This window comes from Zea mays, chromosome 4 (genome assembly GCF_902167145.1).
Source record: "Zea mays cultivar B73 chromosome 4, Zm-B73-REFERENCE-NAM-5.0, whole genome shotgun sequence".
Taxonomy (NCBI): Eukaryota; Viridiplantae; Streptophyta; class Magnoliopsida; order Poales; family Poaceae; genus Zea; species Zea mays.
Genome location: NC_050099.1, coordinates 47727294 through 47739781, shown reverse-complemented (window position 1 = coordinate 47739781; position 12488 = coordinate 47727294). Strand labels below are relative to the sequence as shown.

Sequence of the window (12488 nt, the reverse complement as noted above, 5' to 3'; positions counted from 1 at the left end):
AAAATTCTCAATGTTATGGTAAGTTACTTAGTAGTTCAGCCAAAAAAACAACATGGTATTACACATATTTTTTGGTAAAAAAACAATAACTTCTAAGCTATGCATTTCAAACTTTAGATGATATGTGGTAAGGTGCTTGGATGACTATAGAAGTTGGTATAGAATATTACTTATATTATCTTAATTTGAAGTCTGCAATTATGTCATCTATGCGAATTTTTGAAGCAAAACTTAATTTCACCATTCATCGGTTGTGTGGCATCTCTATTTTCAAGACTACTAAAATATCATCATGAGACCAACATCCATGGAACGTTGTTGCTTTATGTTGAATTGGCTAACCTTTTGATTTAATTTTTGTAACATGTGTCATTATTTCCTAAGTGTGCATCCATATCAGTTCAAAAGAGTATGAAAAGTCATGCCCAAGTTGTATTCCACTAAATTTCATTTTGAAAAGCACCAAATTATAAAGTATGGCTTATGTTATGATAGCAATGGCACTAAGTTGTTGTGACTGACACAATTTCTATGGCATGACTTTGTTTGTTAGAAACATATAAAACATCAATCATGTACCAACTGTACTGATAAGGCTGCCAATTTAAAATCAAAGTTAGCTTCATGAACTATGATAGCACGAAGAAACAACACGCAGGTGCAAAACTTGACTACCTAAGAAATTGCAAAATTAAATAGGTATTATTTAGCACAACAACACACAAGAAGCAAATCCACAAGGAACTGGATGGAGGAAGGCAGCAGACGCAGGAGAAAAATTTTGATTCCAGGGCTCATAACAGAGAAAATATTACACATAACATAGCAAGACGATGCATTTGTCGAAGCAATCTAGACTTCCTAACCAACCAAAATAGGAGCAAGCAAACCAAGCAGTGGCTCAAGAACGGAGTACTAAAAACCAAAGCACCAGGTGGATCGAGATGGACGTACCAGTGGATGTGCCACTGGGCACATCCCCCTCGCATAGCTGCTGTCGCTGAGGCCCACATCCACCTGTGCGCAGTTGCACGACACCTTCATAGCGTGGGGGACCGGAGCTGGAGGGAGTAAGTTGGATGCCTGGAAGGAGCACCCGAATGTGTAGCCCGCCACACGCCATTGTCGCTGTGGTTACTGTAGTGCGAGTGGAGGGGCCGTGTAGGCCGCGAGGAGAAGGACGTTGGTTGTGAGGTCGGCGATGCGGGTTGTGATGTCGGTGATGCGATGGTCGAGGAGGCAGCGACACTCCAATAGGCGTGTGGCGGTGGAGCATGGTGGAGAAAGTGAGACTTGGCTGATTGGATCTCCTTCTAGGCCTGTGCATCAAGGCAAGGGGAGGAAAGGGGCGCCGCAGTGAGGCCGTGAGTTAGGGGGCGCATATATCGCGGAGGCGAATGGCGGCACGCGTCGATCTAAGGATGGGTGGGAGTTGTACGAACCTATAGGGTAGGATCCGCCTGCAGGTCCGTGACACCGTGACAGTGTCGCACCAGCACCTCGTGCAGCGCGAACGCCTCGTCGGTGGGAGACACCGCCAGCGCGAGGGCATCAGAGGGCAAGGGCCGCCTGCCGAGGGCAACGCACGAGGGGGCCGATGATCCCGCTGCAGAGCGGGCACGCGTCGTTGGAGGTAGACGTATGAGTGCGGGCACACGTGCATCTGGTGGGAGAAGCGCGCGCATGGGTGGGCCTGCGGGAGGCGGTGGCGCCGAAGCAAAGAAGACGGGAGAGCGGGGTGTCGGGGTGGCTCTCGGATGAGGGCGATGGCGTGCGTGTGCACGTCGGGTAGGGTGTGGGGGCAGTGCCTTGGTCTCCACTATCGTCTTAATAGATAGTAGAGATGAAGAGGAACGAAGGATGAATTCCCACTGATGAAACTGAACGAAGGATGGCTTACAACAATTAGAATAAAAAAGATAGAGTAGGTAATAGGTGCGGTAATAGGCTCCTTTTTTGCCTAAATTTAGTGCGTCACATTACTATAATTACATATTTGTTTAAATTAGTTTAAATTAAGATAAATAGTTATAATATATGAAGTATTTTATATGACAACGGTAATACATTTACGTAGTACGACCAATCTTTATAAAGAGTAGCATTTTTAAGAAAAGACGTTGGTTTTTATTTTCGCTGCAAGATATAAATTTAAACATATGAAAAGAAATATCAGCCGTTCGATAGGGGTCACTCGGTGGCTACTTACCTACCCCTTCTGGTTCTGCGCGTTCTATCGGCAATCAACGATGGCGCGTCTCGACGGTACTGCTAATTAGCCTCCTAGCCAGCCTCCGCCTGGAGGTCCATCCCCGACCTTGACGCTTCCCGGCCAAACGCGGATGCCCCTCACCCTCGGCGCAGCGCCGCGGTGCTCCATACCCATCCCTCTCCATGGTCGGCGCCTGCATCCCCCGGCATCGCGGTGCTGGATCCCCTCCCTCTCTCGCGTTATGCTAGAGTTCGAGAAGGGGAAAAGCGATGTAGGGTTCGGCAACGACACCTCTGTGTCCCCTCCTCCCTCGCGCACTCATTTTCCTTCGTCCCGTTGCTACTCAGAGGTTTGACACACTCTCCAATCTACGTTTCCTAGCTGCTAGGGCTTTTATTTTTGCCTGCCTCTTCTTACTCTCCGAATTCCTCTTGGTCGTCTGGCAAAGTGTGTTCCATCCGAGCGGTGATGTGAGATGTGTCCCCCCTGTTCTTCATCGGTTTGCTTGCAATGATTGAGATAGATGTGCTCATTTGCCTTGCAGAAAATGAAAAATAAAGATATCTGTGAGTATCTGTTAGAGGTAATAATTGTATATTATTAGGGCTAACCCTAGAGGGTAGCTATATAGTGTTTGTACATGGGCCACATGGGCCTAGCCAAATGGGCCTAACCACATATACTATAACACCCCCCGTAGTCTGAACATCCGTCGCAGCGGAGTTTACAGACTGGATCCGAAAACAAGAAGTACATCACACACTAGGATCCCCCCACAGACTCAACTAGCCACTACTGATGTTGAGGCTAGAGCGAAACTCGGTGATGGTCAAGGACGAAAGACCCTTGGTGAAGATGTCGGCAAACTGGGAGGTGGTCAGGACGTGGAGGACCCGAACATCACCGACGGCGACCAGATCTCGGACAAAGTGTAGATCGATCTCCACATGCTTGGTCCGCTGGTGCTGCACCGGGTTGGTGGAGAGGTAGACGGCGTTGACGTTGTCGTAGTAGACCAACGTGCTCTTGGAGATGGGACTGTGGAGCTCGGCGAGGAGCTGCCGGAGCCACGCAGCCTCCGCCACGTCGTTGGCCACGGCATGGTACTCCGCCTCAGCACTCGAGCGGGAGACGACCGGCTGGCGCTTCGACGACCAGGACACCAGGTTACCGCCTAAGAAGACGGCGTAGCCGGAGGTGGAGCGCCGAGTTTCCGAGCACCTGGCCTAGTCAACGTCGGTGTAGACGACCAGCTCGGAGGAGGTAGACATGTGAAGAAGCAGCCCGTAGTCGACGGTGTCTCGGAGGTAGCGGAGGAGGCGCTTGAGAGCCGCGAGCTGGGGCTCTCGGGGGTCGTGCATATGGAGACAGACCTGCTGCACAATGTAAGAGATGTCTGTCCTAGTGAAGGTGAGGTACTGAAGGACACCTGCAAGACTCCTGTACCCGGTGGGGTCCTTGACTGGGTCACCCATGGCCTCAGAGAGCTTCGCCTGTGTGTCGACTGGGGTAGAGCAGGGCTTGCATCAATCATCTTGGCCCGCTCCAGAATGTCAAGAGTGTACTACCGCTGGTGAAGTAGGAGTCCTGAGGGGCGAGGCTCAACAGTGACCCCCAGGAAATGGTGAAGCACACCCAGATCCTTGACCAGAAACTCCCGCTGAAGCGCGTCGACGAGGCGGCGAAGAAGTGACTGACTGGAGGCGGTGAGGACAATGTCATCCACGTAGAGGAGCAAGTAGGCAGTCTCTGCTCCATGATGGTGGACGAATAGAGGTGTGTCTGACTTGGCCTCCACGAAGCCCAGTGTCACCAGGAACGTAGCCAGTCTAGAGTGCCACGCCCGGGGGGCCTGCTTGAGGCCGTAGAGGGACCTGTTGAGTCGGCAGACCATGTCAGGGCAAGAGGAGTCGACGAACCCCGCTGGCTGATAGCAGTAGACGGTCTCGATGAGAGCGTCGTGCAGGAAGGCATTCTTGACATCGAGCTGGTGAACTGACCAGGAGCGAGCAAGGGCCAGCGATAGCACCGTGTGGACGGTGGCCGGCTTCACAAACGGGCTGAAGGTCTCATCGTAATCGACTCCAGGGCGCTGAGTGAAGCCCCGAAGAACCCAACGAGCCTTGTACCGCTCCAGGGTACCATTAGCCCGCCGCTTGTGCGTCCAGATCCACTTGCCGGTGACGACGTTAGTGCCGAGCGGATGGGGCACCAGATCCCACGTCTGGTTGGCAATGAGCGCCGCGTACTCCTCCTCCTTCGCTCGACGCCAGTGGGGGTCCAGCAGGGCGGTGCGGAGGGAGGAGGGTACCGGAGAAACCTGCGAGTCTGCGGTCGTGGCCGCCAGGACACGAGGCGGTAGGGTACCAGCCGCGTGCCGCGTCACCATTGGGTGGACGTGCCGTGGGTCGCGGTGGGTGGTACACTGGCGTCTCGACACGGGCCGCGGGTGGCCGCGGGAGGTGTAGGTGTCCCTGGCGGGGACTGGGCCACCGGTGGTGACAGCGGCAGGGGCGGCGACGGTGGAGGTGTGAACCCCGGTGGCGGCAGCCGACGCTGGTAGACCCACACCGGCTGGGCGAAGCGGGCCAGAGGGGTCGGAACCGACAGCCCCGTAGGCGATGTAGTCCCACCACCCTCGCTCGGCTCGGGGGCGATCGGAGACGGGGCTCCGCAGAGAGGCGACACCACCGTAGGCGACACCACCAGACCCGAGCAAGGTACCGGGCCGGAAGTAGGACCGACAGGTGGTGAGCGAGTACCTGCAGAGAGAGGAAGGAGAGGTGGCTCGACCACCGCGTCAGTCGGAAAGAGAGTGAAGAGGTCAAGGTCAGGGTCGGAGGAGAGTGGTGTGGTGGTGGAGGAGTATGGAAATACGAACTCATCAAACGCCACATGGCAAGAGATGAGGACCCGGCGAGAGCAGAGGTCAAAACAGCGGTAGCCTTTGTGGTCCAGGGAGTACCCGAGAAACACACAGAGGGTGGAATGGGGTGCTAGTTTGTGAGGAGCAGTGGCAGCGGTGTTCGGGTAGCAAGCACACCCGAAGACACGGAGGTGGTCATAGCGCGGAGGGGTACCGAAGAGTGCCTGGTGAGGAGTGGGGGCCGGGCACGCAGTGGAAGGGAGACGGTTGAGGAGGTAGGTAGAGGTGTGGAGGGCCTCGGCCCAGAAACGTGCGGGAAGGTGCGCCTGGAGAAGAAGAGTGCGGATGGTGTCGTTGGTCATGCGGATCATGCGCTCAGCCTTGCCGTTCTAGGAGGAGGTATACGGGCAAGACATCCGCAACTGCATCCCGTGGGAGAGAAAGAAGTCGCGGGAGGTGGAGTTATCGAACTCCCGACCATTGTCACACTGAACGACCTTAATGGTGAGGCTGAACTGAGTGGACACCTAGGCGAAGAAGTGGCGGAGGGCGGGGAAAGTCTCAGACTTGGCATGCAAAGGAAAAGTCCACACATAATGAGAAAAATCATCAAGCACCACAAGATAGTATTTGTAGCCTGACATACTGGTAATAGGTGAAGTCCACAAATCAAAGTGTACAAGATCAAATGCATGAGTATCATGTGAGGAAGAAGAAGAAAAAGGAAGACGAATATGGCAGCCTAACTTGCACGCATGACAAAGATGCTCATCATGGGATCTAGTACATGGGATAGTGGCACTACGAGTAAGCTGCATCAAGGCATCGCGTCCGGGGTGACCACGGCGACGATGCCAGGTGGTAGAAGACGTGGCGGCAGCAAAAACACCAGCTGTGTCAGGTGACGAAGACGAAGAAGATGTGGCGTGCGAAAGCCGAAGGGTGTAGAGGGGGCCGGTGCTGTCACATCTGAGGAGGGGGCGCCGAGTTGCCGAGTCCTTCACAGTAAGACCAAAAGAGTCAAACTCGACAGAACAAGAATTATCAGCAGTAAACCGACGAATAGAAAGAAGATTGTGGACCAAAGAAGGAGCGACAAGAACATCGGGAATGCAAAAAGAGCCGGGAGGGCCGACGACACCCACAGATGTGACAGGAAGACACGAGCCATTCGCCACCATGATGGACGAAGGGAGAGAGGAAGAAGGAGGGCGAACAGAGGTGAGTATACCAGGGTCGGGGGTGGTGTGGTAGGTAGCACCGGTGTCCGCGATCCACTCGGGACCCATCAGCGGAGTCAGACTAGGAGTCTGGAAGGCAGCCAGGGCGGCCATGTCCCAACCAACCAGCCCACACGGTGGAGTAGCCGGTGGCGTGGGCCACGACGAAGCGGTAGGTGTTGAGGTCCAGGGCGACGGAGAGGAGAAGGCGAACCCTGGCTGCGCACCAGCGAACATGGCCGCCGGGGGCCGAGCCTCAGAGCCTGGCCCCTGGAACGGCCACATGGAGATGTGCCCTGACCACGGGTGGTGGAAAGTGGGCCAAGGCGCACCCTGCTAGGGTCCCGGCGTCGGTGTGTGGCCACGGGCACCACCGCCGGAACCACCACCACCACCACCACCGCGGCCACCACGGCGGCGACGACCACCACCGCCCCCGCCTCTACCACCTCAACCCCCGCCGCCCATGCTCGGACCGGGAGGGCGAGGGCCAAGGGCAGACTGTGACGGAGTAGGTGGACGGGTCGGGGTGAATTCCGCCAGTGCTGTCGAAGAGGACGAGGACCCCGGGCCGGAGATCGATGCAGCCTGAGCACCCAGAGTGATCTCCTCCAGGGCGAGGTCGTCGCGAACCTGGAGGAAGGTAGGAAAGGGGCGCTAGCGCATGATCAACGACCGGAGGTGGGTATAGCGATCGCCGAGGCCGCGGAGGACGTTGAGGACTAGGATGCGGTCCTCCACAGGGCAACCCAGATCGCCAAGTGAGTCCGCCATGGTCTTCATCTTGCGGCAGTATGCACTGACACTGAGGTCTGCCTGGACGAAGGTGCGAAAAGCGGCGTCGAGGCGGAGAGCCCGGGCCTCGGCGTTGCCCATGAACTGGCCCTCGATGGCAAGCCAAACAGCCCGAGCGTGAGGAAGGTTCCGGAGGAGGCTGTGGAGGTCAACGGAGATCGTCCCCACGATCCAGGTGAGCACGATGCTATCAAGGCGCACCCACGCGGCAGTCGGCGCCATGCTGGTGGGGTCGCAGAGGACGTGGTCGTCCAGAGCATAGCGGCGAAGGGTGAGGAGGAGTAAGTACCGCCAGCGTGCGTAGGACGGTGACTCAGGCTCCAGGACGACAGGAACCATCAGGCGAATGTTCTGGACACTCCCAGCTTGAAGGTGGAGCTGAGCCACGAGCGGGTCAGCCGAGTCATGCCAGAGCATCGTAGGGATGGTGCGGGGCCCGGTTCCGACAGTCGGTGCGGTTGGGACGCCGTACACGCCGCCCATGGTGTCAAAGGAGGTGGCCCCGCCGTCGTGGGCCGCAGGCGAGGCGAGGAGCTGTTCCGCCGCAGCAATCTGAGCAGCGATAACGTCGGCGGCCTCATGCTCGCGCTCCCATATGAGGGCCGCTTCCCACAAGTGGGCCTGTCGCGCCGCGTGCTCCGCACGGGCAGCAGTGAGGGCGGCGACGGTGTATCCTTGGTGGGCGACCGGTGGAGGAGGCGGTTGATCGATGACCGAGGGCGGATCGACGACCAGCGACGGGGGAATTGGTGGGGGAGGGTCCTCTGGACCGGCAACCCACGCGGGAACTGCATCCGCCACAGCCGCAAGGGCCGAGGCGGTGCGCGCAGCGGTGAGGGCCCCACCGGCGGTGGTGGGCCCGGCCCCCCACGTCGGCTCGAGCGCAGAGGCGGGCACGGACCCCCATGCCCCTGCCACCAGCGCCTGCGCACCTTCAGGGGAGACAACGGCGGCGACTGGGAGGGGGTGGGGAGGGGCCAGGGGGGCACGCCCACGCACGACGGCCGCAACAGCGGTAGGAGAGGCGGCGATGGCGGGCCTGCCAGGGGAGGTGGCCCGCGCCTAGGAGGAGAGGGGAGGGAAAGTGGAGGGGGAGAGAGGAGGCTGCTCGCCAGCCATGGGAGGGTCGCTGGCGTGCAGGGGCGCGCGACTCCTCGGTTGGCTGGAGGCGCGTTGCGCGGACCAGAGCTGCGCGCGGAGCTCGGTCGGCTGGCTGGAGGCGCGGCCTGGCACGCAGGGGCTCCTGGAGGCGGCTGCCTGGAGCGCAGGGGCAGGTCCTGGTGGCGGCGCTGGGTCCTGGCGGCGGCGGCGCGGATTCCTGGGCGCACGCTGGTTCCTGTCGGCGGCGGCCTGGCGCGCAGGGGCTCCTGGTGGCGGCGACCTGGCGGCTGGAGAAAACCCTAGCAGCGGCTGCCATGCGGCTGGAGGAAAACCTAGGCTAGGCTGATACCATGTTAGAGGTAATAATTGTATATTATTAGGGCTAACCCTAGAGGGTAGCTATATAGTGTTTGTACATGGGCCACATGGGCCTAGCCACATGGGCCTAACCACATATACTCTAACAGTATCTCACAAACCTAATAACTTAAAGTATATAACTGTATTTTATTTCTGACTTGACAGTTCCTCTTTATTTTGTCAGTTGTGCCCAGATTCAGAGATGGTTTGACTACCTAATCATATATGCATGGTACGTACTAGCTTCTGGTAAATATGTGCATGGGTTCTTTTTCTTACATATTTGCTTTCTCTAAATCTCGGAGCTCTTCCAATCAAAGCTGATATGCAGGGGTTTGTAAATATATACATACTTTCTTTCACAGAAATATCCACTCTCTGACCCCTTATGTAGCTAATCTCTTTCTGAATAATGTTGAAAAACAATCAAGTCTGACAGAGACAAGATCTTAACCAATATTTTTACTAATGCTTTGTGGACTCTACCGGTCAACCTCCTTGGCATTAAACTACAACTCAGTACTACTTAACGCTCACAAACTAATAGCCCAATAACTAGACATAGTATATCAATTATTCATTCGTTGTACCTATAGAGTTTTTGCACACAACACTTCATTTCACGTGGCACTTGGGTGTTCAATTTCAATGTATTATTTGGTTTTTGAGCTGCAACAAGGGTGTGTTCCTATTTTGTCTGAAAGCAAACGTAGGTGACTTCTGAAATGACACACAAACGAAAAAACTTTCCAGGTTTGCTGTTAATGGCTCAAAACAAGATGAAACCATGTACTATTTAGAACACGAGAACCTGCAGATTTTTTTAATAAAAAGTTTATAGATATTAGTGTGCATTTACTTCCACACGCGAGCCACTGCAATGTTGTCCATTAACTTTATATATTATCGTAAATGCTTTAATCTCTTCTATGCCATCCTTCCCTATTATCACCATTAGTCACATTTATTTTGACTTTAACGGACACGATGTATAATTTTTTTGCAGGTACAACAGCCATAAAACTGAATATTATTTGGCTAGAACCTAAAATGGCGGAAACTCTTAGGAATCATGGTGCAACCGTGCATGGATCACTTGTCTAAACTAGTTACATCGTTGTGATTAAGAATAAGGATTACCTGATGGTTGTCTCCTATTTTCTGTTGTAGTGCAAACCGTCTAAAGCTGACTGTTGGATGGGGTTGGCGAAGGTGTGCTTGAATAAGGATCACCTGAAGGCGTGGAGTCCCTAGCTGCTGGTTGTTGTGTGTCCTAGCGGGCGGCAGTTTGAGTCCCCTGCAGGCAGTGGCGGCTGTAATATGTACTAGTATAGGCATGCGGACAACAATTGGAAATTGTATGATTCATGTGATCATTTTCCTTGTATTCTTTTCTATTGTTGGTTATATATCAGATTTTAGAAGAATATTGTGATCCTTTTCCTTGTATTCTTTTCTATTGTTGGTTATATATCATATTTTAGAAGATTCTTGTGATCATTTTCCTTGTATTCTTTTCTATTGTTGGTTATATATCAGATTTTAGAAGATTCTTGTGATCATTTTCCTTGTATTCTTTTCTATTGTTGGTTATATATCAGATTTTAGAAGATTCATGTGATCCTTTTCCTTGTATTTTATTCACCTGCGTGTTTTATTGATGTGTGTCTGAGAGAACAGAAACTTCTAGACTGTTCTTTGTATTTTTCTTGTAACGTATCAATAAATTGAATATATTTCCCATCACGATCCAGACACAGAACGCAAAGTTGGATCACGACTTAGACATGTCGCGCGCGGTAGGTCCGTATATACTACGATTCCCTTGGCCTTGCGCAGACATGAGAGTATATGACACAGGATGGCCTCACCCTCCCCGCACGCCCGGTCGGTTTGGATGAAAAAAAGAATTCTACGCATATGCCGCGTCTCGCTCTACACTGCTACTAATGCTACCACTTTACTGATGTTGTAATATCCAGTGAGCCACTAGGGACATTTTGCAACAACTGTTCTAGTGATAGCAATAACATCTTTCTCTTGCAACAAAAGTCATGATTATTGCAACGCACAAATAAAGTGGCAAAAATGTGCATATATTGCAACCACTTTTAAAGGCTGTGGCAATAACTAACACGTAATGCTACAACTTTACTGATGTTGTAATATCTGGTGAGCCACTAGGGACATTTTGCAACAACTATTCTAGTGGTAGCAATAACATCTTTCTCTTGCTACAAAAGTCATGATTATTGCAATGCACAAGTAAAGTGGCAAAAAGGTGCATAAATTGCAACCACTTTTAAAGGTTGTGGCAATAACTAACACCTAATGCTATAACTTTATTGTTGTTGCAATATCCGGTGTGACACTAGAGTAATTTTGCAACAACTGTTCTAGTGGTCGCAATAACACCTTTCTCTTGCAACGAAAGTCATGGTTATCGCAATGCACAAAAAAGTGGCGAAACGGTCCATATATTGCAACCACTTTTAAAGGTCATGGCAATAAATAACATCTAATGTAACAAAAATATTGTTGTTGCAATATCTGTCATGGCATTAGGGTGATTTTGCAACAACTGTTCTCGTGGTCGCAATAACACCTTTCTCTTGCAACGAAAGTCATGGTTATCGCAATGCACAAAAAAAGTGGCAAAATGGTCCATATATTGCAACCACTTTTAAAGGTCGTGGCAATAAATAACATCTAATGCAACTGTTGGGAACTTGTTCTCAAATGCTATGAATTAAGAACAAGGCAACATAAAATGTTAAATGCTAATGTTCTTCGTCCAACGAAGCATTATTCCCTTGGGGATATTGGGCCTTGGACGAAGGTTGATAGCAATACAATTACGAAGGTCATATCTCCGTAATTGAATTCTAACAGATTGTATAAGATGACATAAAATATAGAATATCAAAGGTAAATGAATCATAAATAAACCATATTTTATCCATTCATTATATTTAAGTGTTGAATACAATTATACCTCTGCCTTGGCAAAGATTGGTTCCCGAGTGAAGCGATTGCAAATACCGGAAAATCGTGAACAGTAAAGGAATACTGTTCACTATTTATAGGCACAGGACCCAGCCTGTGAGGAATTACAATCATACCCCTCATAAAAGTTTACAACAATGACTCGAACTCTTATGGGCTAAAGGGTCATTCTATCTTTAAGTCGGTTTGCATTTCCGAAGCTTCATGAACTGCATCCTTCGGTATCTCGTACAAACAGCTTCAGCCGAAGCTGCTTCTTCCTGCATGACCTTCGGCGACGAAGCATGGTCCCAACAGTAGCCCCTTCGCGGTGCTAGATCGTTTTTCGTAACGAGCTTGATCCGTGAAAAAAGTATTTCAGGCTTCGGGAAGCCGAAGGTCCAAAAAACACCTTCCCTGAGCTCGTTGCCGAGAAACGATTAAAATAATCCGAGCGCAAGGTGGCCCCGCCATGCAGCAGTTACACGTGTCCTGGCGATTCACCTTCTCGGGTTCTGTGGCCCAGTGTTCAGTGGGTACCAGCTGTTCGCCTGGTGTAAAAATCCTGGCGACTCGCCTTCTTGCCTGCATCACTATATAAACAGACGGGTAGGTGTGAAGTTACCACAGCATTCATTGCTATTTGCACTGTTTTGCTGCCAAAATTCTTAACCATAGCCGAAGCTTGACTCTCAGAACCAGACGAAGCTCCAGATTGAAGCCTACTTCGCCAGAAGAAAAAGCTTCGGAAGAAAAAGCATTTAGTTCCCAAAAAATTCAGAGTTAAATGGCCAGAGTGCATTCTACCGATAGGGTTGAACGTGAGGGAGGTGAAGCTGAAGGATCGGAGACTGTTCCCATCTCCGAAGCGATGCAACGATCCGGACTGGTAACCCCGGAAGAAATCCCCACTGCTGAGGCGGAACAGGCGACTGCCGAAGCGGAAGAA

The 12488-nt window shown here is 52.1% G+C and overlaps 1 long non-coding RNA gene across 1 annotated transcript; it reads left to right on the top strand.

Annotated features, from left to right (window-relative positions):
- The first annotated feature begins 2654 nt into the window (after positions 1 to 2654).
- Positions 2655 to 9825, top strand: LOC103653223 (uncharacterized). The gene is made up of 3 exons (XR_565337.2): positions 2655 to 2778; positions 8739 to 8786; positions 9725 to 9825. It is a non-coding gene; the product is annotated as an uncharacterized lncRNA (long non-coding RNA).
- Positions 9826 to 12488: the final 2663 nt, after the last annotated feature.